Below are 22,782 nucleotides of genomic sequence, written 5' to 3'. Positions count from 1 at the left end.
CATTGGTGCAGTTGGTTATCCAGGTGTTAAAGTTCTTGAAATTCTGGTTCAAGTTTGCGGCTACATCCCGTTGGAAGTGTTGAGGTTGTTGGTCCATTATGTCTCTGATACTTTGTTCCAGATCTGGTGGGGGTGTTGGGTAGCATGAGGGTTGAGGAACTAGTGATAGAGATGCTGAAATGGATGATGGAGTGGTTGGTCCATGTGAGTTTGGTGACGTGGCTGTACTTGACTCATTTACTGGTGGTGAAGATGGGGTGTAGCGTATGTCCTGGGGTGTGAGTGGGGTCATTGATGGGTTGTGTGAGACCAATGTTGTGCATGCTGTTAGGAGGTTGGCGGTGTTGTAATCATTGAGGTCACTGCGGTGGAAATTTAGATCATTGCGGAAGAGGTCTTGGTGAGGAGGACAAGGTTGGGCAGAGGGTGGTGATACGCTCACACACATCAGTGGTGTGCTTGCAGAGTAAGAGTATGTTGAGGATGTGGATGCATGCAAGCTGCTGAGATGCAGGTTTGGTGTGTCTGATGGTAGGTGACGTGCTGGTGGGTGCGTTGATGTAGTAGGTGAAGCGCAGTAGCTGTGGTTGCTATGATGGCCGAGACCCACAGAGCAGAGTTTGGCAGCGGTGCAGTTGTGGAGGGGTAAGGGGCCAGTGTTCCTGTCACTGGGCGTGGTCCAGGCATAGACGGTCACAGACAGGCTTGTCAGTGGCCTGGCTATGCTGCAGCCCCCATTAAGTAGGACCTGGGAGGTGGAAGGGGTGCTGGATGGTGGTCGTTGCTAGTGGGAGGCAGGAAAGGCATGAGGCAGAAAGCAGCAACAGAAATGCAGGAGAGCATGACATTGGGGAAAGTGCAAGGCATATAGACACTAAGTGGATATTAGTGAAATAGGCAAAATAGGCAAAGAGAAAAAAGAGGATATTTGAGACAGAAGAAAAAGAGGAGATGAATACAGGAGGAATAAGAAGCCAAAAGACAGAGGAGAGAGCACAAAATTAAGGAGGAGAAGGCAGCCAGCAGCGGAGGGTGAAGTGATGGCTCACAGCTTCTCCGTAGTCTGAAAGAGAGGGGGTGATCTGGGCCATGAAGAACCGATCAATAGGGTTACCCAGTGGCCCATTAAGTAGGTCCGTTGAAGTGGAAGGGGCACTATATGGTGGTGGGCAGGGTTAGTGGGCGGCAGGAAAGGAGTGAGGAAGCAGAAGCAGAAATGGGGAGAGCAAGAAATGGGGAACAACACAGCAACAAGAAACTAGGCATGAACATGAAGGCCACTGGCAAGAGCAAACTGGCTACACAAAATTGCTTCCCTGCACCATGGAATGGAGAAAAATATAGGCCTAGAACAAAGACAAATGAAGGCCTATGGCAGACCCATACACAAACACACACACACTGGCCACACAAAAACAAGCACTTTTTCCCCCCGAAGTTTTATATAGCGCGAACTTGACCCGAAATCAGGTATCAGAGCGCTTTACATGAGCACCAGTTGCATTACATGAGGACACATTCATTTTTGTTAGGCACGGGGAGAATAAGTGATTTGTCCAGAATCACAGGATGTTGAACTTCGTGGTCCAAGACTTGAACCCGGTTCCCCAGATTTGAAGTCCTCCGCCCTAACCATCAGGCTACATCCTCTCCCCACTTGGCCAGCAAAGAAAGGCAGCATGGTGAGCAAAAAAGAAAACACTACCATTATTTCAGTAATGCTAGGGTGATCAGATGTCCTGGATTTGCCCAGACAGTCCCGGTTTTTCAAGAGCTGTCCCAGTATCCCAACAATTTTCATATAAATAAACGGCTCATGTTCTCACTGTCCCTCTCTTTAGATTAGGGATAAGAGCTTTGTTTAAAAGAATCTCCTACTGTGCTTCCTCATCTCATTCAGGCAACACAGTAGGATTTAGTGAGGAGGGAAATTAACCCCTTCAGAGTTCATCACCCGAGGCAAGAATCACAAAGCTGTTCATGCAACACACACCAGTTTGGCTGAAGAAGCCTTTAATGCATTTTTATAACATGAACATTAAAGGCTCCATCGGCCATGCTGGGGTTTGACATATATATACCAGTGATACCAAAGGGGATAATGGACAGAGCGCTTGAGCAAATCAAACACTCACCCTCAGTCAACTGATCTGGGTTTAATCCATCATCATTCTTTAGCTCACTCCACCACCCCAGTTCAGACATGGCCATATGAAAATCAGGCTGACCCTGTGCCTCATGGGAACAGTCCAGCCTGAACTGCCAAGCCATGTCTTCCCTGGACCGGAAACAAGCATTCTGGGACCGGTTTCGGCTTCATAACCATCGTCAGCCAGGCTATCTTGAATCCAGTGGCAAAGTGAGCAAGGGACCCACGTCTAGGCATACCCTGCCAACTTAGGGCGAACAAAGCGATACCAAAGGGGATAATGGACAGAGCGCTTGAGCAAATCAAACACTCACCCCCAGTCAACTGATCTGGGTTTAATCCATCATCCTTCTTTAGCTCACTCCACCACCCTAGGTCAGACATGGCCATATGCAAATCAGTCTGACCCTGTGCCTCATGGGAACAGTGCAGCCCAAACTGCCAAGCCATGTCTTCCCTGGACCGGAAACAAGCATCCTGGGACCGGTTTCGGGTTCATATTAACCCTCGCCAGCCAGGCTATCTTGAATCCAGTAGCAAAGTGAGCAAGGGACCCACGTCTGGGCATACCCTGCCAACTTATGGCGAACAAAGCGATACCAAAGGGGATAATGGACGGAGCGCTTTAGCAAATCAAACACTCACCCCCAGTCAACTGATCTGGGTTTAATCCATCATCATTCTTTAGCTCACTCCACCACCCCAGTTCAGACATGGCCATATGAAAATCAGTCTGACCCTGTGCCTCATGGGAACAGTCCAGCCCGAACTGCCAAGCCATGTCTTCCCTGGACTGGAAACAAGCATCCTGGGACCGGTTTCGGGTTCATAACCCTCATCAGCCAGGCTATCTTGAATACAGTGGCAAAGAGAGCAAGGGATCCACGTCTGGGCATACCCTGCCAACTTAGGGCGAACAAAGCGATACCAAAGGGGATAATGGACAGAGCGCTTGAGCAAATCAAACACTCACCACTGGAGTAAAGCCATCCTGGCTGAAGAGGGGTGAAACCCCGAAACCAGTCCTAGGATGCTTGATTCCGGTCCAGGGAAGACATGGCTTGGCAGTTCGGGCTGGACTGTTCCCATGAGGCACAGGGTGAAGACTGATTTGCATATGGCCATGCCTGAACTGGGGTGGCGTGGTGAGCAAAATAACGATGGATTAAACCCAGATCTGTGAATGGAAGTGAATGTTTTGCCAATGTGCAACATTCTGTCCATCATCTTGTATGTCTTGCTGTTCGCCCTATCTGGGAAGGGTATGCCTAGACGTGGGTCCCATGCTCACTACGCCACTGGAGTCAAGCTATCCTGGCTGAAGAGGGGTGAAACCCCGAAACCAGTCCTAGGATGCTTGATTCCGGTCCAGGGGAGACATGGCTTGGCAGTTCGGGCTGGAGTGTTCCCATGAGGCACAGGGTCAAGACTGATTTGCATATGGCCATGTCTGAACTGGGGTGGCGTGGTGAGCAAAATGACGATGGATTAAACCCAGATCTGTGACTGGGGGTGAATGTTTTGCCCCTGTGAAACATTCCGTCCATCATCTTGTGTGTTTTGCTATTTGCCCTATCTAGGAAGGGTATGCCTAGACGTGGGTCCTGTGCTCACTACGCCACTGGAGTCAAGCTATCCTGGCTGAAGAGGGGTAAAACCCCGAAACCGGTCCTAGGATGCTTGATTCCGGTCCAGGGAAGACATGGCTTGGCAGTTCGGGCTGGACTGTTCCCATGAGGCAAAGTGTCAAGACTGATTTGCATATGGCCATGTCTGAACTGGGGTGGCGTGGTGAGCAAAATAACGATGGATTAAACCTACATCTGTGACTGGGTGTAAATGTTTTGCCAATGTGCAACATTCCATCCATCATCTTGTGTGATTTGCTGTTCACCCTATCTGGGAAGGGTATGCCCAGACGTGGGTCCCGTGCTCACTACGCCACTGGAGTCAAGCAATCCTGGCTGAAGAGGGGTGAAACCCCAAAACCGGTCCTAGGATGCTTGATTCTGGTCCATGGAAGACATGGTTTGGCAGTTCGAGCTGGACTGTTCCCATGAGGCACAGGGTCAAGACTGATTTGCATATGGCCATGTCTGAACTGGGGTGGCGTGGTGAGCAAAATAACGATGGATTAAACCCAGATCGGTGACTGAGGGTGAATGTTTTGCCAATGTGCAACATTCCGTCCATCATCTTGTGTGTTTTGCTGTGTGCCCTATCTGAGAAGGGTATGCCCAGACGTGGGTCCCGTGCTCACTACGCCACTGGAGTCAAGCTATCCTGGCTGAGGAGGGGTGAAACCCCAAAACCGGTCCTAGGATGATTGATTCCGGTCCAGGGATGACATGGCTTGGCAGTTCGGGCTGGACTGTTCCTATGAGGCACAGGATCAAGACTGATTTGCATATGGCCATGTCTGAACTGGGGTGGCGTGGTGAGCAAAAAAACGATGGATTAAACCCAGATCTGTGACTGGGGGTGAATGTTTTGCCAATGTGCAACATTCCGTCCATCATCTTGTGTGCTTTACTGTTCGCCCTATCTGGGAAGGGTATGCCCAGATGTGGGTCCCGTGCTCACTACGCCACTGGAGTCAAGCTATCCTGGCTGAAGAGGGGTGAAACCCCGAAACCAGTCCTAGGATGCTTGATTCCGGTCCAGGGAAGACATGGCTTGGCAGTTCGGGCTGGACTGTGCCCATGAGGCACAGGGTCAAGACTGATTTGCATATGTCCATGTCTGAACTGGGGTGGCATGGTGAGCAAAATGACGATGGATAAAACGCAGATCTGTGACTGGGGGTGAATGTTTTGCCACTGTGCGACATTCCGTCCATCATCTTGTGTGTTTTGCTATTCGCCCTATCTGGGAAGGGTATGCCCAGACGTGGGTCCCGTGCTCACTACACCAGTGGAGTCAAGCTATCCTGGCTGAAGAGGGGTGAAACCCCGAAACCGGTCCTAGGATGCTTGATTCCGGTCCAGGGAAGACATGGCTTGGCAGTTCGGGCTGGACTGTTCCCATGAGGCACAGGGTCAAGACTGATTTGCATATGGCCATGTCTGAACTGGGGTGGCGTGGTGACCAAAATAACGATGGATTAAACCTACATCTGTGACTGGGGGTGAATGTTTTGCCAATGTGCAACATTCCGTCCATCATCTTGTGTGTTTTGCTGTTCGCCCTATCTGGGAAGTGTATGCCCAGACGTGGGTCCCGTGCTCACTACGCCACTGGAGTCAAGCTATCCTGGCTGAAGAGGATGAAACCCCGAAACTGGTCCTAGGATGCTTGATTCCGGTCGAGGGGAGACATGGCTTGGCAGTTCGGGCTGGAGTGTCCCCATGAGGCACAGGGTCAAGACTGATTTGCATATGGCCATGTCTGAACTGGGGTGGCGTGGTGAGCAAAATGACGATGGATTAAACCCAGATCTGTGAATGGAGGTGAATGTTTTGCCAATGTGCAACATTCCGTCCATCATCTTGTATGTCTTGCTGTTCGCCCTATCTGGGAAGGGTATGCCCAGACGTGGGTCCCATGCTCACTACGCCACTGGAGTCAAGCTATCCTGGCTGAAGAGGGGTGAAACCCCGAAACCAGTCCTAGGATGCTTGATTCCGGTCCAGGGGAGACATGGCTTGGCAGTTCGGGCTGGAGTGTTCCCATGAGGCACAGGGTCAAGACTGATTTGCATATGGCCATGTCTGAACTGGGGTGGCGTGGTGAGCAAAATGACGATGGATTAAACCTACATCTGTGACTGGGGGTAAATGTTTTGCGAATGTGCAACATTCCATCCATCATCTTGTGTGATTTGCTGTTCACCCTATCTGGGAAGGGTATGCCCAGACGTGGGTCCCGTGCTCACTACGCCACTGGAGTCAAGCTATCCTGGCTGAAGAGGGGTGAAACCCCGAAACCGGTCCTAGGATGCTTGATTCCGGTCCATGGAAGACATGGTTTGGCAGTTCGAGCTGGACTGTTCCCATGAGGCACAGGGTCAAGACTGATTTGCATATGGCCATGTCTGAACTGGGGTGGCGTGGTGAGCAAAATAACGATGGATTAAACCCAGATCTGTGACTGAGGGTGAATGTTTTGCCAATGTGCAACATTCCGTCCATCATCTTGTGTGTTTTGCTGTGTGCCCTATCTGAGAAGGGTATGCCCAGACGTGGGTCCCGTGCTCACTACGCCACTGGAGTCAAGCTATCCTGGCTGAGGAGGGGTGAAACCCCGAAACCGGTCCTAGGATGATTGATTCCGGTCCAGGGATGACATGGCTTGGCAGTTCGGGCTGGACTGTTCCTATGAGGCACAGGATCAAGACTGATTTGCATATGGCCATGTCTGAACTGGGGTGGCGTGGTGAGCAAAAAGACGATGGATTAAACCCAGATCTGTGACTGGGGGTGAATGTTTTGCCAATGTGCAACATTCCGTCCATCATCTTGTGTGCTTTACTGTTCGCCCTATCTGGGAAGGGTATGCCCAGATGTGGGTCCCGTGCTCACTACGCCACTGGAGTCAAGCTATCCTGGCTGAAGAGGGGTGAAACCCCGAAACCAGTCCTAGGATGCTTGATTCCGGTCCAGGGAAGACATGGCTTGGCAGTTCGGGCTGGACTGTGCCCATGAGGCACAGGGTCAAGACTGATTTGCATATGGCCATGTCTGAACTGGGGTGGCATGGTGAGCAAAATGACGATGGGTAAAACGCAGATCTGTTACTGGGGGTGAATGTTTTGCCACTGTGCGACATTCCGTCCATCATCTTGTGTGTTTTGCTATTCGCCCTATCTGGGAAGGGTATGCCCAGACGTGGGTCCCGTGCTCACTACACCAGTGGAGTCAAGCTATCCTGGCTGAAGAGGGGTGAAACCCCGAAACCGGTCCTAGGATGCTTGATTCCGGTCCAGGGAAGACATGGCTTGGCAGTTCGGGCTGGACTGTTCCCATGAGGCACAGGGTCAAGACTGATTTGCATATGGCCATGTCTGAACTGGGGTGGCGTGGTGACCAAAATAACGATGGATTAAACCTACATCTGTGACTGGGGGTGAATGTTTTGCCAATGTGCAACATTCCGTCCATCATCTTGTGTGTTTTGCTGTTCGCCCTATCTGGGAAGTTTATGCCCAGACGTGGGTCCCGTGCTCACTACGCCACTGGAGTCAAGCTATCCTGGCTGAAGAGGATGAAACCCCGAAACTGGTCCTAGGATGCTTGATTCCGGTCCAGGGAAGACATGGCTTGGCAGTCCGGCCTGGACTGTTCCCATGAGGCACAGGGTCAAGACTGATTTGCATATGGCCATGTTTGAACAGGGGTGGCGTGGTGAGCAAAATAACGATGGATTAAACCCAGATCTGTGACTGGGGGTGAATGTTTTGCCAATGTGCAACATTCCATCCATCATCTTGTGTGCTTTACTGTTCGCCCTATCTGTGAAGGGTATGCCCAGATGTGGGTCCCGTGCTCACTACGCCACTGGAGTCAAGCTATCCTGGCTGAAGAGGGGTGAAACCCCGAAACCAGTCCTAGGATGCTTGATTCCGGTCCAGGGAAGACATGGCTTGGCAGTTCGGGCTGGACTGTTCCCATGAGGCACAGGGTCAAGACTGATTTGCATATGGCCATGTCTGAACTGAGGTGGCGTGGTTAGCAAAATGACGATGGATTAAACCCAGATCTGTGACTGGGGGTGAATGTTTTGCCACTGTGCAACATTCCGTCCATCATCTTGTGTGTTTTGCTATTTGCCCTATCTGGGAAGGGTATGCCCAGACGTGGGTCCCGTGCTCACTACGCCACTGGAGTCAAGCTATCCTGGCTGAAGAGGGGTGAAACCCCGAAACCGGTCCTAGGATGCTTGATTCCGGTCCAGTGAAGACATGGCTTGGCAGTTCGGGCTGGACTGTTCCCATGAGGCACAGGGTCAAGACTGATTTGCATATGGCCATGTCTGAACTGGGGTGGCGTGGTGAGCAAAATAACGATGGATTAAACCCACATCTGTGACTGGGGGTGAATGTTTTGCCAATGTGCAACATTCCGTCCATCATCTTGTGTGTTTTGCTGTTCGCCCTATCTGGGAAGGGTATGCCCAGACGTGGGTCCCGTGCTCACTACGCCACTGGAGTCAAGCTATCCTGGCTTAAGAGGGGTGAAACCCCGAAACCGGTCCTAGGATGCTTGATTCCGGTCCATGGATGACATAGTTTGGCAGTTCGGCCTGGACTGTTCCCATGAGGCACAGGGTCAAGACTGATTTGCATATGGCCATGTCTAAACTGGGGTGGCGTGGTGAGCAAAATAACAATGGATTAAACTCAGATCTGTGACTGGGGGTGAATGTTTTGCCAATGTGCAACATTCCGTCCATCATCTTGTGTGTTTTGCTGATCGCCCTATCTGGGAAGGGTATGCCCAGACGTGGGTCCCGTGCTCACTACACCACTGGAGTCAAGCTATCCTGGCTTAAGAGGGGTGAAACCCCGAAACCAGTCCTAGGATGCTTGATTCCGGTCCATGGAAGACATAGTTTGGCAGTTCGGCCTGGACTGTTCCCATGAGGCACAGGGTCAAGACTGATTTGCATATGGCCATGTCTGAACTGGGGTGGCGTGGTGAGCAAAATGACGATGGATTAAACCCAGATCTGTGACTGGGGGTGAATGTTTTGCCACTGTGCAACATTCCGTCCATCATCTTGTGTGTTTTGCTATTCGCCCTATCTGGGAAGGGTATGCCCAGACGTGGGTCCCGTGCTCACTACGCCACTGGAGTCAAGCTATCCTGGCTGAAGAGGGGTGAAACCCCGAAACCGGTCCTAGGAATCTTGATTCCGGTCCAGGGAAGACATGGTTTGGCAGTTCGGGCTGGACTATTCCCATGAGGCACAGGGTCAAGACTGATTTGCATATGGCCATGTCTGAACTGGGCTGGCGTGGTGAGCAAAATAACGATGGATTAAACCCAGATCTGTGACTGGGGGTGAATGTTTTGCCAATGTGCAACATTCCGTCCATCATCTTGTGTGTTTTGCTGTTCGCTCTATCTGGGAAGGGTATGCCCAGACGTGCGTCCCGTGCTCACTACGCCACTGGAGTCAAGCTATCCTGGCTGAAGAGGGGTGGAACCCCGAAACCAGTCCTAGGATGCTTGATTCCGGTCCAGGAAAGACATGGCTTGGCAGTTCGGACTGGACTGTTCCCATGAGGCACAGGGTCAAGACTGATTTCATATGGCCATGTCTGAACTGGGGTTATGTTATGTTATGTTAAAATGGTATTTATAGAGCGCACGGCTACTCAAAAAGAGTGTCCCGGCGCTTTTATTTACCGTAAACTAAAAAATGCAAACACAGCATAGTAAAAGAAAAGAGTAACACAATCAAAAAGAGAAGCAACCATCAATGCAGGCCCTACTGAATAAACAGCCAGGATTTAAGATCCTTTCTAAAAGCAAGTAAGCTAGTAGCTCCCCGCAGTTTGAGAGGCAAAGAGTTCCACAACTGTGGCGCCAGTAGGCCAAAGGAACGACCTCCCAGGCGCGCTCTCAATACTCGCGGGACGGAAGCCAAAAACAGACGTTCTGATCTCAGAGAACGCGCCGGTCGATAGAAGGCAATTCTCTTTTGGAGATACTTAGCTCCCATCGCATGTAGAGCCTTAAAAGTCAGGGTCAGAGCCTTAAAGGCAATCCGCTTGCGGATTGGAAGCCAGTGCAGGGTCTGGAGCAGGCCCGCAGCACTGACACGTCTGTTCAGGCCAAAAATCGCTCTCGCCGCAGCATTCTGCACAACTTGAAGCCGCTGTAGCAGGTAGTCTGGCAGGCCCAGGTACAGAACGTTGGAATAATCTAACCTGGAACCTATCAGTGCCTGCACAGTCAGCCTCCTGTGCTCTTCCGATAAAAGGGGAAGAAACCTCCGTAACATCCTCAGGAGGCCGAAGCAAAAGCCCGACACCCCCAAGATCTGAGACTTCATAGTCAACCCATTGTCCATCTTAACCCCCAAGTTCTTAGCCAATTGGGATGAGCATGTAGGGGGGAAGATATTGGCAGGCCACCAAGCCTGCCAGTCTGGCTCCGTGTCGCACCCAAAGAAAAGTACCTCGGACTTATCGGAATTGCACTTGAGGCTGTTCAGCTGGAACCATTGAAACACAGCCCCAAGGCAATCCCGGATACTCTTCCCATCAAAGTCTCCTCCTCTCTTACACGAGAAGAGGAGCTGGGTGTCGTCTGCATAGGATACGATCCGGGCCCCAAACGACTCCGCCAACGCCGCCAGAGGGGTCATGAAGATATTAAAAAGGGTCGGGCTCAAAATAGAGCCCTGAGGGACCCCGACTCCCAGAGGCGGCATCTCGGCGGAATCGGGCGAGGCCCAGACCGTTTGCCGGCGGCCTGTTAGGAAGGAGGAAAACCAACTGAGCACCGTCCCCCGCAGTCCAATCTCATAGAGTCTTAGGAGAAGACCATCATGGGGGACGGTGTCAAAAGCCGCCGACAGATCCAGCATCACCAGCATGACTTTGCCCCCAGTGTCCAGAACCCCTTTAATGGTTTCTGGGACCTCGAGGAGCGCAGTCTCCGTACTAAGATTTGGACGAAAACCCGACTGAGTGGCATGCAGAATCTCATTCGACTCTAGAAAGTTGGACAGCACCGTCTGCACGTGCTTTTCAACAACTTTCGTCAGAGCCGGCAGCAGGGAGATAGGCCGGTAGTTGACTGGGGCCTTTGGATCAAGACCAGGCTTTTTGAGCAGCGGGATGACCATTGCATGCTTCCAAGCCTGCGGAACCACTCCCTGGCTCAGCGAGAGATTCAGTAACGGGTTAGCCAATGGGTTGACCACCTCGGCCAGTTTTGCCAGAATCTTAGCGGGGCATGGGTCCAAGGGCGAGCCCGATTTCAAGTTGCCCAGAAATGCTAAAGAGGCGGGCGCAGATAAGGGTGGAAATATGTCCAGCGTCAAACCTGGCAAAGCAGAGGACGATCGAATAGCCCCAGGATTAATTCGCTCCACGGATACAGTTGATTGGAAAGAATCCTGTATGAGTTGGATCTTGCTAGTAAAGAAACTAGCGAGATCAGAGGCCCAAGAATCAGAGGGTCTCTCTTCAGAGATGTTAGTCCGTGGGGAAATAAATTCTTTAACTATAGAAAAGATCTCCTTGCAGGAGTTTGAGGCGGCCTCTATCCTCTCTGCCAGGTAGGCTTTCTTGCTCAGGCGGATATCTCGATGGTACTCCTTAACCAAGCTCTTATAAGACATCTTGGCATCCGAGTCATATTTTACTCGCCAGGCCCTTTCAGCTACCTTGCATTGCTGCCGCCTAGCCGACAATGCTACGGAAAACCAAGGGGTGGAGACTCGTTTGGGAGTAAGACGAGGAGCCAGTTCCGGGGCCAAATCGTTAAGCCTGTCAGAAAGCCATGCCTGTAAGGACTCCAGATCCTTCGACAGGTCACCAGAGAGAGGGCAGGGGTGATCCAGGGCCGCCTGAGCCAGCATCTCAGGGGTCACTCGATGGTACGCCCTATGGGTACGACCATGCTGCTGTAGGGCGGCATGAGCAATATAACGATGGATTAAACCCAGATCTGTGACTGGGGGTGAATGTTTTGCCAATGTGCAACATTCCGTCCATCATCTTGTGTGTTTTGCTGTTCGCCCTATCTGGGAATGGTATGCCCAGACGTGGGTCCCGTGCTCACTACGCCACTGGAGTGAAGCTATCCTGGCTGAAGAGGGGTGAAACCCCGAAACCGGTCCTAGGATGCTTGATTCCAGTCCAGGGAAGACATAGCTTGGCAGTTCAGGCTGGACTGTGCCCATGAGGCACAGGGTCAAGACTGATTTGCATATGGCCAGGTCTGAACTGGGGTGGCATGGTGAGAAAATGATGATGGATAAAACGCAGATCTGTGACTGGGGGTGAATGTTTTGCCACTGTGCGACATTCCGTCCATCATCTTGTGTGTTTTGCTATTCGCCCTATCTGGGAAGGGTATGCCCAGACGTGGGTCCCGTGCTCACTACACCACTGGAGTCAAGCTATCCTGGCTGAAGAAGGGTGAAACCCCGAAACCGGTCCTAGGATGCTTGATTCCAGTCCAGGGAAGACATCGCTTGGCAGTTCCGGCTGGACTGTTCCCATGAGGCACAGGGTCAAGACTGATTTGCATATGGCCATGTCTGAACTGGGGTGGCGTGGTGAGCAAAATGACGATGGATTAAACCCAGATCTGTGACTGGGGGTGAATGTTTTGCCACTGTGCAACATTCCGTCTATCATCTTGTGTGCTTTGCTATTCGCCCTATCTGGGAAGGGTATGCCCAGACGTGGGTCCCGTGCTCACTACACCAGTGGAGTCAAGCTATCCTGGCTGAAGAGGGGTGAAACCCCGAAACCGGTCCTAGGATGCTTGATTCTGGTCTAGGGAAGACATGGCTTGGCAGTTCGGGCTGGACTGTTCCCATGAGGCACAGGGTCAAGACTGATTTGCATATGGCCATGTCTGAACTGGGGTGGCGTGGTGACCAAAATAACGATGGATTAAACCTACATCTGTGACTGGGGGTGAATGTTTTGCCAATGTGCAACATTCCGTCCATCATCTTGTGTGTTTTGTTGTTCGACCTATCTGGGAAGTGTATGCCCAGACGTTTTGTTGTTCGACCTATCTGGGAAGTGTATGCCCAGACGTGGGTCCCGTGCTCACTACGCCACTGGAGTCAAGCTATCCTGGCTGAAGAGGATGAAACCCCGAAACTGGTCCTAGGATGCTTGATTCCGGTCCAGGGAAGACATGGCTTGGAAGTTCGGCCTGGCCTGTTCCCATGAGGCACAGGGTCAAGACTGATTTGCATATGGCCATGTTTGAACAGGGGTGGCGTGGTGAGCAAAATAACGATGGATTAAACCCAGATCTGTGACTGGGGGTGAATGTTTTGCCAATGTGCAACATTCCGTCCATCATCTTGTGTGCTTTACTGTTCGCCCTATCTGTGAAGGGTATGCCCAGATGTGGGTCCCGTGCTCACTACGCCACTGGAGTCAAGCTATCCTGGCTGAAGAGGGGTGAAACCCCGAAACCAGTCCTAGGATGCTTGATTCCGGTCCAGGGAAGACATGGCTTGGCAGTTCGGGCTGGACTGTTCCCATGAGGCACAGGGTCAAGACTGATTTGCATATGGCCATGTCTGAACTGGGGTGGCGTGGTGAGCAAAATGACGATGGATTAAACCCAGATCTGTGACTGGGGGTGAATGTTTTGCCACTGTGCAACATTCCGTCCATCATCTTGTGTGTTTTGCTATTCGCCCTATCTGGGAAGGGTATGCCCTGACGTGGGTCCCGTGCTCACTACGCCACTGGAGTCAAGCTATCCTGGCTGAAGAGGGGTGAAACCCCGAAACCGGTCCTAGGATGCTTGATTCCGGTCCAGGGAAGATATGGCTTGGCAGTTCGGGCTGGACTGTTCCCATGAGGCACAGGGTCAAGACTGATTTGCATATGGCCATGTCTGAACTGGGGTGGCGTGGTGAGCAAAATAACGATGGATTAAACCCACATCTGTGACTGGGGGTGAATGTTTTGCCAATGTGCAACATTCCGTCCATCATCTTGTGTGTTTTGCTGTTCGCCCTATCTGGGAAGGGTATGCCCAGACGTGGGTCCCGTGCTCACTACGCCACTGGAGTCAAGCTATCCTGGCTTAAGAGGGGTGAAACCCCGAAACCGGTCCTAGGATGCTTGATTCCGGTCCATGGAAGACATAGTTTGGCAGTTCGGCCTGGACTGTTCCCATGAGGCACAGGGTCAAGACTGATTTGCATATGGCCATGTCTGAACTGAGGTGGCGTGGTGAGCAAAATGACGATGGATTAAACCCAGATCTGTGACTGGGGGTGAATGTTTTGCCACTGTGCAACATTCCGTCCATCATCTTGTGTGTTTTGCTATTCGCCCTATCTGGGAAGGGTATGCCCAGACGTGGGTCCCGTGCTCACTACGCCACTGGAGTCAAGCTATCCTGGCTGAAGAGGGGTGAAACCCCGAAACCGGTCCTAGGAATCTTGATTCCGGTCCAGGGAAGACATGGTTTGGCAGTTCGGGCTGGACTATTCCCATGAGGCACAGGGTCAAGACTGATTTGCATATGGCCATGTCTGAACTGGGGTGGCGTGGTGAGCAAAATAACGATGGATTAAACCCAGATCTGTGACTGGGGGTGAATGTTTTGCCAATGTGCAACATTCCGTCCATCATCTTGTGTGTTTTGCTGTTCGCTCTATCTGGGAAGGGTATGCCCAGACGTGCGTCCCGTGCTCACTACGCCACTGGAGTCAAGCTATCCTGGCTGAAGAGGGGTGGAACCCCGAAACCGGTCCTAGGATGCTTGATTCCGGTCCAGGAAAGACATGGCTTGGCAGTTCGGACTGGACTGTTCCCATGAGGCACAGGGTCAAGACTGATTTCATATGGCCATGTCTGAACTGGGGTGGCGTGGTGAGCAATATAACGATGGATTAAACCCAGATCTGTGACTGGGGGTGAATGTTTTGCCAATGTGCAACATTCCGTCCATCATCTTGTGTGTTTTGCTGTTCGCCCTATCTGGGAATGGTATGCCCAGACGTGGGTCCCGTGCTCACTACGCCACTGGAGTGAAACTATCCTGGCTGAAGAGGGGTGAAACCCCGAAACCGGTCCTAGGATGCTTGATTCCGGTCCAGGGAAGACATAGCTTGGCAGTTCAGGCTGGACTGTTCCCATGAGGCACAGGGTCAAGACTGATTTGCATATGGCCATGTCTGAACTGGGGTGGCGTGGTGAGCAAAATAACGATGGATCAAACCCAGATCTGTGACTGGGGGTGAATGTTTTGCCAATGTGCAACATTCCGTCCATCATCTTGTGTGTTTTGCTGATCGCCCTATCTGGGAAGGGTATGCCCAAACGTGGGTCCCGTGCTCACTACGCCACTGGAGTCAAGCTATCCTGGCTTAAGAGGGGTGAAACCCCGAAACCGGTCCTAGGATGCTTGATTCCGGTCCATGGAAGACATAGTTTGGCAGTTCGGCCTGGACTGTTCCCATGAGGCACAGGGTCAAGACTGATTTGCATATGGCCATGTCTGAACTGGGGTGGCGTGGTGAGCAAAATGACAATGGATTAAACCCAGATCTGTGACTGGGGGTGAATGTTTTGCCACTGTGCAACATTCCGTCCATCATCTTGTGTGTTTTGCTATTCGCCCTATCTGGGAAGGGTATGCCCAGACGTGGGTCCCGTGCTCACTACGCCACTGGAGTCAAGCTATCCTGGCTGAAGAGGGGTGAAACCCCGAAACCGGTCCTAGGATGCTTGATTCCGGTCCAGGGAAGACATGGTTTGGCAGTTCGGGCTGGACTATTCCCATGAGGCACAGGGTCAAGACTGATTTGCATATGGCCATGTCTGAACTGGGGTGGCGTGGTGAGCAAAATAACGATGGATTAAACCCAGACCTGTGACTGGGGGTGAATGTTTTGCCAATGTGCAACATTCCGTCCATCATCTTGTGTGTTTTGCTGTTCGCCCTATCTGGGAATGGTATGCCCAGACGTGGGTCCCGTGCTCACTACGCCACTGGAGTGAAGCTATCCTGGCTGAAGAGGGGTGAAACCCCGAAACCGGTCCTAGGATGCTTGATTCCGGTCCAGGGAAGACATAGCTTGGCAGTTCAGGCTGGACAGTTCCCATGAGGCACAGGGTCAAGACTGATTTGCATATGGCCATGTCTGAACTGGGGTGGCGTGGTGAGCAAAATAACGATGGATCAAACCCAGATCTGTGACTGGGGGTAAATGTTTTGCCAATGTGCAACATTCTGTCCCTCATCTTGTGTGTTTTGCTGTTTGCCCTATCTGGGAAGAGTATGCCCAGACGTGGGTCCCGTGCTCACTACACCACTGGAGTCAAGCTATCCTGGCTGAAGAGGGGTGAAACCCCGAAGCCGGTCCTAGGATGCTTGATTCTGGTCCAGGGAAGACATGCCTTGGCAGTTCGGGCTGGACTGTTCCCATGAGGCATAGGGTCAAGACTGATTTGCATATGGCTATATCTGAACTGGGGTGGCGTGGTGAGCAAAATAACGATGGATTAAACCCAGATCGGTGACTGGGGGTAAATGTTTTGCCAATGTGCAACATTCTGTCCATCATCTTGTGTGTTTTGTTGTTCGCCCTATCTGGGAAGGGTATGCCCAGACGTGGGTCACGTGCTCACTACGTCACTGGAGTCAACCTATCCTGGCTGAAGAGGGTTGAAACCCCGAAACCGGTCCTAGGATGCTTGATTCTGGTCCAGGGAAGACATGGCTTGGCAGTTCGGGCTGGACTGTTCCCATGAGGCACAGGGTCAAGACTGATTTGCATATGGCCATGTCTGAACTGGGGTGGCGTGGTGAGCAAAATAACGATGGATTAAACTCAGATCTGTGACTGGGGGTGAATGTTTTGCCAATGTGCAACATTCCGTCCATCATCTTGTGTGTTTTGCTGATCGCCCTATCTGGGAAGGGTATGCCCAGACGTGGGTCCCGTGCTCACTACGCCACTGGAGTCAAGCTATCCTGGCTGAGGAGGGGTGAAACCCCGAAACCGGTCCTAGGATGATTGATTCCGGTCCAGGGATGACATGGCTTGGCAGTTCGGGCTGGACTGTTCCTATGAGGCACAGGATCAAGACTGATTTGCATATGGCCATGTCTGAACTGGGGTGGCGTGGTGAGCAAAAAGACGATGGATTAAACCCAGATCTGTGACTGGGGGTGAATGTTTTGCCACTGTGCAACATTCCGTCCATCATCTTGTGTGTTTTGCTATTCGCCCTATCTGGGAAGGGTATGCCCAGACGTGGGTCCCGTGCTCACTACGCCACTGGAGGCAAGCTATCCTGGCTGAAGAGGGGTGAAACCCCGAAACCGGTCCTAGGAATCTTGATTCCGGTCCAGGGAAGACATGGTTTGGCAGTTCGGGCTGGACTATTCCCATGAGGCACAGGGTCATGACTGATTTGCATATGGCCATGTCTGAACTGGGCTGGCGTGGTGAGCAAAATAACGATGGATTAAACCCAGATCTGTGACTGGGGGTGAATGTTTTGCCAATGTGCAACATTCCGTCCATCATCTTGTGTGTTTTGCTGTTCGCCCTATCTGGGAATGGTATGCCCAGACGTGAGTCCCGTGCTCACTACGCCACTGGAGTGAAGCTATCCTGGCTGAAGAGGGGTGAAACCCCGAAACCGGTCCTAGGATGCTTGATTCCAGTCCAGGGAAGACATAGCTTGACAGTTCAGGCTGGACTGTGCCCATGAGGCACAGGGTCAAGACTGATTTGCATATGGCCATGTCTGAACTGGGGTGGCGTGGTGAGCAAAATGACGATGGATTAAACCCAGATCTGTGACTGGGGGTGAATGTTTTGCCACTGTGCAACATTCCGTCCATCATCTTGTGTGTTTTGCTATTCGCCCTATCTGGGAAGGGTATGCCCAGACGTGGGTCCCGTGCTCACTACGCCACTGGAGTCAAGCTATCCTGGCTGAAGAGGGGTGAAACCCCGAAACCGGTCCTAGGAATCTTGATTCCGGTCCAGGGAAGACATGGTTTGGCAGTTCGGGCTGGACTATTCCCATGAGGCACAGGGTCAAGACTGATTTGCATATGGCCATGTCTGAACTGGGCTGGCGTGGTGAGCAAAATAACAATGGATTAAACCCAGATCTGTGACTGGGGGTGAATGTTTTGCCAATGTGCAACATTCCGTCCATCATCTTGTGTGTTTTGCTGTTCGCTCTATCTGGGAAGGGTATGCCCAGACGTGCGTCCCGTGCTCACTACGCCACTGGAGTCAAGCTATCCTGGCTGAAGAGGGGTGGAACCCCGAAACCGGTCCTAGGATGCTTGATTCCGGTCCAGGAAAGACATGGCTTGGCAGTTCGGACTGGACTGTTCCCATGAGGCACAGGGTCAAGACTGATTTCATATGGCCATGTCTGAACTGGGGTGGCGTGGTGAGCAATATAACGATGGATTAAACCCAGATCTGTGACTGGGGGTGAATGTTTTGCCAATGTGCAACATTCCGTCCATCATCTTGTGTGTTTTGCTGTTCGCCCTATCTGGGAATGGTATGCCCAGACGTGGGTCCCGTGCTCACTACGCCACTGGAGTGAAGCTATCCTGGCTGAAGAGGGGTGAAACCCCGAAACCGGTCCTAGGATGCTTGATTCCAGTCCAGGGAAGACATAGCTTGGCAGTTCAGGCTGGACTGTGCCCATGAGGCACAGGGTCAAGACTGATTTGCATATGGCCATGTCTGAACTGGGGTGGCATGGTGAGAAAATGATGATGGATAAAACGCAGATCTGTGACTGGGGGTGAATGTTTTGCCACTGTGCAACATTCCGTCTATCATCTTGTGTGCTTTGCTATTCGCCCTATCTGGGAAGGGTATGCCCAGATGTGGGTCCCGTGCTCACTACACCAGTGGAGTCAAGCTATCCTGGCTGAAGAGGGGTGAAACCCCGAAACCGGTCCTAGGATGCTTGATTCTGGTCCAGGGAAGACATGGCTTTGCAGTTCGGGCTGGACTGTTCCCATGAGGCACAGGGTCAAGACTGATTTGCATATGGCCATGTCTGAACTGGGGTGGCGTGGTGACCAAAATAACGATGGATTAAACCTACATCTGTGACTGGGGGTGAATGTTTTGCCAATGTGCAACATTCCGTCCATCATCTTGTGTGTTTTGCTGTTCGACCTATCTGGGAAGTGTATGCCCAGACGTGGGTCCCGTGCTCACTACGCCACTGGAGTCAAGCTATCCTGGCTGAAGAGGATGAAACCCCGAAACTGGTCCTAGAATGCTTGATTCCGGTCCAGGGAAGACATGGCTTGGCAGTTCGGCCTGGACTGTTCCCATGAGGCACAGGGTCAAGACTGATTTGCATATGGCCATGTTTGAACAGGGGTGGCGTGGTGAGCAAAATAACGATGGATTAAACCCAGATCTGTGACTGGGGGTGAATGTTTTGCCACTGTGCAACATTCCGTCCATCATCTTGTGTGTTTTGCTATTCGCCCTATCTGGGAAGGGTATGCCCAGACGTGGGTCCCGTGCTCACTACGCCACTGGAGTCAAGCTATCCTGGCTGAAGAGGGGTGAAACCCCGAAACCGGTCCTAGGATGCTTGATTCCGGTCCAGGGAAGACATGGCTTGGCAGTTCGGGCTGGACTGTTCCCATGAGGCACAGGGTCAAGACTGATTTGCATATGGCCATGTCTGAACTGGGGTGGCGTGGTGAGCAAAATAACGATGGATTAAACCCACATCTGTGACTGGGGGTGAATGTTTTGCCAATGTGCAACATTCCGTCCATCATCTTGTGTGTTTTGCTGTTCGCCCTATCTGGGAAGGGTATGCCCAGACGTGGGTCCCGTGCTCACTACGCCACTGGAGTCAAGCTATCCTGGCTTAAGAGGGGTGAAACCCCGAAACCGGTCCTAGGATGCTTGATTCCGGTCCATGGAAGACATAGTTTGGCAGTTCGGCCTGGACTGTTCCCATGAGGCACAGGGTCAAGACTGATTTGCATATGGCCATGTCTGAACTGAGGTGGCGTGGTGAGCAAAATGACGATGGATTAAACCCAGATCTGTGACTGGGGGTGAATGTTTTGCCACTGTGCAACATTCCGTCCATCATCTTGTGTGTTTTGCTATTCGCCCTATCTGGGAAGGGTATGCCCAGACGTGGGTCCCGTGCTCACTACGCCACTGGAGTCAAGCTATCCTGGCTGAAGAGGGGTAAAACCCCGAAACCGGTCCTAGGAATCTTGATTCCGGTCCAGGGAAGACATGGTTTGGCAGTTCGGGCTGGACTATTCCCATGAGGCACAGGGTCAAGACTGATTTGCATATGGCCATGTCTGAACTGGGGTGGCGTGGTGAGCAAAATAACGATGGATTCAACCCAGATCTGTGACTGGGGGTGAATGTTTTCCCAATGTGCAACATTCCGTCCATCATCTTGTGTGTTTTGCTGTTCGCTCTATCTGGGAAGGGTATGCCCAGACGTGCGTCCCGTGCTCACTACGCCACTGGAGTCAAGCTATCCTGGCTTAAGAGGGGTGAAACCCCGAAACCGGTCCTAGGATGCTTGATTCCGGTCCAGGGAAGACATAGCTTGGCAGTTCAGGCTGGACTGTTCCCATGAGGCACAGGGTCAAGACTGATTTGCATATGGCCATGTCTGAACTGGGGTGGCGTGGTGAGCAAAATAACGATGGATCAAACCCAGATCTGTGACTGGGGGTGAATGTTTTGCCAATGTGCAACATTCCGTCCATCATCTTGTGTGTTTTGCTGATCGCCCTATCTGGGAAGGGTATGCCCAGACGTGGGTCCCGTGCTCACTACGCCACTGGAGTCAAGCTATCCTGGCTTAAGAGGGGTGAAACCCCGAAACCGGTCCTAGGATGCTTGATTCCGGTCCATGGAAGACAGAGTTTGGCAGTTCGGCCTGGACTGTTCCCATGAGGCACAGGGTCAAGACTGATTTGCATATGGCCATGTCTGAACTGGGGTGGCGTGGTGAGCAAAATGACAATGGATTAAACCCAGATCTGTGACTGGGGGTGAATGTTTTGCCACTGTGCAACATTCCGTCCATCATCTTGTGTGTTTTGCTATTCGCCCTATCTGGGAAGGGTATGCCCAGACGTGGGTCCCGTGCTCACTACGCCACTGGAGTCAAGCTATCCTGGCTGAAGAGGGGTGAAACCCCGAAACCGGTCCTAGGATGCTTGATTCCGGTCCAGGGAAGACATGGTTTGGCAGTTCGGGCTGGACTATTCCCATGAGGCACAGGGTCAAGACTGATTTGCATATGGCCATGTCTGAACTGGGGTGGCGTGGTGAGCAAAATAACGATGGATTAAACCCAGATCTGTGACTGGGGGTGAATGTTTTGCCAATGTGCAACATTCCGTCCATCATCTTGTGTGTTTTGCTGTTCGCTCTATCTGGGAAGGGTATGCCCAGACGTGCGTCCCGTGCTCACTACGCCACTGGAGTCAAGCTATCCTGGCTGAAGAGGGGTGGAACCCCGAAACCGGTCCTAGGATGCTTGATTCCGGTCCAGGAAAGACATGGCTTGGGAGTTCGGACTGGACTGTTCCCATGAGGCACAGGGTCAAGACTGATTGCATATGGCCATGTCTGAACTGGGGTGGCGTGGTGAGCAATATAACGATGGATTAAACCCAGATCTGTGACTGGGGGTGAATGTTTTGCCAATGTGCAACATTCCGTCCATCATCTTGTGTGTTTTGCTGTTCGCTCTATCTGGGAAGGGTATGCCCAGACGTGCGTCCCGTGCTCACTACGCCACTGGAGTCAAGGTATCCTGGCTGAAGAGGGGTGGAACCCCGAAACCGGTCCTAGGATGCTTGATTCCGGTCCAGGAAAGACATGGCTTGGCAGTTCGGACTGGACTGTTCCCATGAGGCACAGGGTCAAGACTGATTTCATATGGCCATGTCTGAACTGGGGTGGCGTGGTGAGCAATATAACGATGGATTAAACCCAGATCTGTGACTGGGGGTGAATGTTTTGCCAATGTGCAACATTCCGTCCATCATCTTGTGTGTTTTGCTGTTCGCCCTATCTGGGAATGGTATGCCCAGACGTGGGTCCCGTGCTCACTACGCCACTGGAGTGAAGCTATCCTGGCTGAAGAGGGGTGAAACCCCGAAACCGGTCCTAGGATGCTTGATTCCGGTCCAGGGAAGACATAGCTTGGCAGTTCAGGCTGGACTGTTCCCATGAGGCACAGGGTCAAGACTGATTTGCATATGGCCATGTCTGATCTGGGGTGGCGTGGTGAGCAAAATAACGATGGATCAAACCCAGATCTGTGACTGGGGGTGAATGTTTTGCCAATGTGCAACATTCCGTCCATCATCTTGTGTGTTTTGCTGATCGCCCTATCTGGGAAGGGTATGCCCAGACGTGGGTCCCGTGCTCACTACGCCACTGGAGTCAAGCTATCCTGGCTTAAGAGGGGTGAAACCCCGAAACCGGTCCTAGGATGCTTGATTCCGGTCCATGGAAGACATAGTTTGGCAGTTCGGCCTGGACTGTTCCCATGAGGCACAGGGTCAAGACTGATTTGCATATGGCCATGTCTGAACTGGGGTGGCGTGGTGAGCAAAATGACAATGGATTAAACCCAGATCTGTGACTGGGGGTGAATGTTTTGCCACTGTGCAACATTCCGTCCATCATCTTGTGTGTTTTGCTATTCGCCCTATCTGGGAAGGGTATGCCCAGACGTGGGTCCCGTGCTCACTACGCCACTGGAGTCAAGCTATCCTGGCTGAAGAGGGGTGAAACCCCGAAACCGGTCCTAGGATGCTTGATTCCGGTCCAGGGAAGACATGGTTTGGCAGTTCGGGCTGGACTATTCCCATGAGGCACAGGGTCAAGACTGATTTGCATATGGCCATGTCTGAACTGGGGTGGCGTGGTGAGCAAAATAACGATGGATTAAACCC

The sequence above is a fragment of the Triturus cristatus genome, chromosome 2_1 (assembly GCF_964204655.1).
Source record: "Triturus cristatus chromosome 2_1, aTriCri1.1, whole genome shotgun sequence".
NCBI classification, from domain to species: domain Eukaryota; kingdom Metazoa; phylum Chordata; class Amphibia; order Caudata; family Salamandridae; genus Triturus; species Triturus cristatus.
Note: the sequence above shows the minus strand (reverse complement) of the source record.